The sequence below is a fragment of the Vigna unguiculata genome, chromosome 2 (genome assembly GCF_037176805.1).
Source record: "Vigna unguiculata cultivar grain cowpea cultivar isolate G323 ecotype 2 chromosome 2, ASM3717680v1, whole genome shotgun sequence".
In the NCBI taxonomy this organism is placed as follows: Eukaryota; Viridiplantae; Streptophyta; class Magnoliopsida; order Fabales; family Fabaceae; genus Vigna; species Vigna unguiculata.
The window spans coordinates 10,971,678-10,977,306 of record NC_140793.1 but is presented as its reverse complement, the minus strand read 5'-3'; positions in this window follow the sequence as shown (position 1 = coordinate 10,977,306).

Sequence of the window (5,629 nt, the reverse complement as noted above, 5' to 3'; positions counted from 1 at the left end):
CTTCTGCAGATTTTAATTCTTCTTCTTGTATTCTTTCTTTTTCTATTTCTCCTTCAGCCTATGTTGATTCTCACTGACTTGTCTTGGTGTCATAATTTTCAACTTCATTTTATGTCCCTCATGCCTCAAAATAAAGGGAACATTCATCAAGATTGAGTGTTTTAAAATGAAGCCATGCCCATCCAAAAAGAAGATGACATGAGTCCATGGGAGCAATATGACATAACACATCTTTCACACGTTGCCCTATACTCAATTTGATCCATGATTGATTCGGGTGACAGGTTGTTGGTAACTGAAGTTTCTCCACCAATCTTTGGCTCACAACATTGTTGTCGCTTCCGTAATCGAATGCAACTAAACATGCGTGGCTTTCGATTAAACACCTTGTATAATAAACTTTCATTCCCATTCCAAATCTAGATGGCCAGGCTCTGAATACCAAATGATGTGAATCCAGAAAGTTGGATTCGCTTTACTGATCTATCAAGGTTGGAATGCTAATAAGCAAGAAATTTGAGAAATTATTTAAAACGAGAAAATGGAAACATACAAGAAGATGGAGCGGAAATTGACAGACATCACACTTCCAAGAATGGAAGATAAGCCTAAGAGTTTAAAAACACAAAGGGATAAAGGGCCTTTGATAAAACTCAGGGATTCTTGAATCACTCAAGAACTTAGGAGTGTCACTCTCACTAAGATAGAAGAGAGAAAACTCTTATATTTTCTGTATAAAACTCAACTTGCTTTCATTGATGAAAATGGTTTAGCTTATATAGGAGTTTTAACCATCAAAAATACAAAAGACACATAAATTTCAATGACAACCCACTTAAAGCTATTTATAATCCACTCAAGCTAACAATGATCCACTACTTAATGCTAGATTGTAACTGAAATGATGGCTACCAAAAGTCATCCACAAACTCTCATCAAAGGTCCTCTTGATCTTCCGATGGCTGGTTCTCAAGTTGGCATATGGACCCTTATTACAACTTGAAAATAAAGCAAAAGTAAAGCGCATTAATTGGTTTAGCCAAAACACAATTTGGTCAGCCAATTTTACAAAGCATTGGGCGCTTATTTAAATATAAGAATTTGCACCAACATGGCGCATTTGTCATCCTACATTTGGCCCATATGCAATTCACATCATACCTTCCTTCTTCGAGAAGAGTCATCCCGAATCTTAAGACTTTATTATTCTACTAGTTTTAATATAAGTTTATTATGATCTTTTGAAGGACTTTATTTTTCCAACACTTGAAACTAATTATCTTCCTTCAGGATCAAATTCAACTCGAATATATTCATCTTTGTCCCTTTCCAATGTTTGCAATCCGTGGAGCACTTTTCTTGCCAACACTACCCTACCTTGATATGTAACAATAAATAATTCCAGGTGCTGTGTTTGACGAATTGGCTTCTCATCAGCGGACCAAATGCATAGTAAGGCACTATGAAAAAGCTTCCTTTTCAAACATGGAAGTTGTTGGTGTGTTTCAGTCACATGCTTATCCTTTTGTTCCTACGAAATGAAATCACAAACTGTAGAAGAAAAGACATTGACAAATAAACTTTCCATCGTATATTTCTCTACTTCCAATTCTTTTTCTTCATTTCCCCTTCCTTCTGCAGTTTTTAATCCTTCTTCTTCTATTCTCTCTTTTTCTATTTTCTCCTTCAGGCTATGTTGATTTTTACTGACTTGTCTTGGTGTCATAATTTTCAACTTCATTTTATGTCCCTCATGTCTCAAAATAAAGGGAACGTTCATCAAGATTGAGTGTTTTAAAATGAAGCCATGCCCATCCAAAAAGAAGATGACAAGAGTCCATGGGAGCAATATCACATAACACTTCTTTCACACGTTGCCCTATACTCAATTTGATCCATGATTGATTCGGGTGACAGGTTGTTGGTAACTGAAGTTTCTCCACCAATCTTTGGCTCACAACATTGTTGTCGCTTCCGTAATCGAATGCAACTAAACATGCGTGGCCTTCGATTAAACACACTGTATAATAAACTTTCATTCCCATTCCAAATCTAGATAGCTAGGCTCTGAATACTAAATGATGTAAATGCAGATAGTTGGATTCGTTTTACTGATCTATCAAGGTTGGAATGCTAATAAGCAAGAAATTTAAGAAATTATTTAAAACGAGAAAATGGAAACAAACAAGAAGATGGAGCAGAAATTGACAGACATCATACTTCCATGAATGGAAGATAAGCCTAAGAGTTTAAACACACAAAGGGATAAAAGACCTTTGATAAAACTCAGGGATTCTTGAATCACTCAAGAACTTAGGAGTGTCACTCTCACTAAGATAGAAGAGAGAAAACTCTTATATTTTCTGAATAAAACTCAGCTTGCTTTCATTGATGAAAATGGTTCAGCTTATATAGGAGTTTTAACCGTCAGAATTACAAAAGACACATAAATTTCAATTACAACACACTTAAAGCTATTGGTAATCCACTCAAGCTAACAATGATCCACTACTTAATGGTTGATTGTAACTGAAATGAAGGCTACCAAAAGTCATCCACAAACTCTCATCAAAGGTCCTCTTCATCTTCCGAGGGATGGTTCTCAAGTTGGCATATGGACCCATACAACTTGAAAATAAAGCAAAATTAAAGCGAATTAATTGGTTACGCGAAAAGGTAATTTGGTCAGCCAATTTTACAAAGCATTGGGCGGTTATTTAAATATAAGAATTTGCACCAACATGGCACGTTACTCATTCTACATTTGGCCCATATGCAATTCACATCATACCCTCCTTCTTCAAGAAGAGTCATCCCGAATCTTAAGACTTTATTATTCAACTAGTTTTAATATAAGTTTATTATGATCTTGTGAAGGACTTTATTTTTCCAACACTTGAAACTAATTCTCTTCCTTCAGGATCAAATTCAACTCAAATATATTCATCTTTGTCCCTTTCCTATGTTTGCAATCCGTGGAGCACTTTTCTTGCCAACACTACCCCACCTTGATATGTAACAATAAATAATTCCATGTGTTGTGTTTGACGAATTTGCTTCTCATCAGCGGACCAAATGCATAGTAAGGAACTATGAAAAAGCTTCCTTTTCAAACATGGAAGTTGTTGGTGTGTTTCAGTCACATGCTTATCCTTTTGTTCCTGCGAAATTAAATCACAAACTGTAGAAGAAAAGACATTGACAAATAAACTTTCCATCATATTTTTCTCTACTTCCAATGCTTTTTCTTCATTTCCCCTTCCTTCTGCAGTTTTTAATCCTTCTTCTTCTATTCTTTCTTTTTCTATTTTCTCCTTCAGCCTACGTTGATTCTTACTGACTTGTCTTGGTGTCATAATTTTCAACTTCATTTTATGTCCCTCATGCCTCAAAATAAAGGGAACATTCATCAAGATCGAGTGTCTTAAAAGGAAGCCATGGCCATCCAAAAAGAAGATGACAGAGTCCATGGGAGCAAAATCACATAACACTTCTTTCTCACGTTGCCCTGTACTAAATTTGATCCATGCTTGATCCCGGTGAAAGGTTGTTGGTAACTGAAGTTTCTCCACCAATCTTTTGCTCACAACATTGTTGTCGCTTCCGTAATCGAATGCAACTAAACATGCGTGGCCTTCGATTAAACACCCTGTATAATAAACTTTCATTCCCGTTCCAAATCTAGATAGCCAGGCTCTGAATACTAAATGATGTGAATGCAGACAGTTGGATTCGTTTTACTGATCTATCAAGGTTGGAATGCTAACAAGCAAGAAATTTGAGAAATTATTTAAAACGAGAAAATGGAAACACACAGAAGATGGAGTGGAAATTGACAGAGATCATACTTCCATGAATGGAAGATAAGCCTAAGAGTTTAAACACACAAAGGGATAAAGGACCTTTGATAAAACACAGGGATTCTTGAATCACTCAAGAACTTAGGAGTGTCACTCTCACTAAGATAGAAGAGAGAAAACTCTTATATTTTCTGAATAAAACTCAGCTTGCTTTCATTGATGAAAATGGTTCAGCTTATATAGGAGCTTTAACCGTCAGAATTACAAAAGACACATAAATTTCAATTACAACACACTTAAAGCTATTGGTAATCCACTCAAGCTAACAATGATCCACTACTTAATGGTTGATTGTAACTGAAATGAAGGCTACCAAAAGTCATCCACAAACTCTCATCAAAGGTCCTCTTGATCTTCCGAGGGATGGTTCTCAAGTTGGCATATGGACCCATATTACAACTTGAAAATAAAGCAAAACTAAAGCGCATTAATTGGTTAGGCGAAAAGGTAATTTGGTCAGCCAATTTTACAAGGCATTGGGCGGTTATTTAAATATAAGAATTTGCACCAACATGGCACATTACTCATCCTATGTTTGGCCCATATGCAATTCACATCATACCCTCATTCTTCGAGAAGAGTCATCCCGAATCTTAAGACTTTATTATTCAACTAGTTTTAATATAAGTTTATTATGATCTTGTGAAGGACTTTATTTTTCCAACACTTGAAACTAATTCTCTTCCTCCAGGATCAAATTCAACTCGAATATATTCATCTTTGTCCCTTTCCAATGTTTGCAATCCGTGGAGCACTTTTCTTGCCAACACTACCCCACCTTGATATGTAACAATAAATAATTCCATGTGCTGTGTTTGACGAATTTGCTTCTCATCAGCGGACCAAATGCATAGTAAAGCACTATGAAAAAGCTTCCTTTTCAAACATGGAAGTTGTTGGTGTGTTTCAGTCACATGCTTATCCTTTTGTTCTTGCGAAATGAAATTACAAACTATAGAAGAAAAGACATTGACAAATAAACTTTCCATTGTATTTTTCTCTACTTCCAATTCTTTTTCTTCATTTCCCCTTCCTTCTGCAGTTTTTAATCCTTCTTCTTCTATTCTCTCTTTTTCTATTTTCTCCTTCAGCCTATGTAGATTTTTACTGACTTGTCTTGGTGTCATAATTTTCAACTTCATTTTATGTCTCTCATGCCTCAAAATAAAGGGAACGTTCATCAAGATTGAGTGTTTTAAAAGGAAGCCATGGGCATCCAAAAAGAAGATGACAAGAGTCCATGGGAGCAATATCACATAACACTTCTTTCACACGTTGCCCTGTACTGAATTGATCCATGCTTGATCCCGGTGAAAGGTTGTTGGTAACTGAAGTTTCTCCATCAATCTTTTGCTCACAACATTGTTGTCGCTTCCGTAATCGAATGCAACTAAACATGCGTGGCCTTCGATTAAACATCCTGTATAATAAACTTTCATTCCCATTCCAAATCTAGATAGCCAGGCTCTGAATACTAAATGATGTAAATGCAGATAGTTGGATTCGTTTTACTGATCTATCAAGGTTGGAATGCTAATAAGCAAGAAATTTAAGAAATTATTTAAAACGAGAAAATGGAAACAAACAAGAAGATGGAGCGGAAATTGACAGACATCATACTTCCATGAATGGAAGATAAGCCTAAGAGTTTAAACACACAAAGGGATAAAAGACCTTTGATAAAACTCAGGGATTCTTGAATCACTCAAGAACTTAGGAGTGTCACTCTCACTAAGATAGAAGAGAGAAAACTCTTATATTTTCTGAAT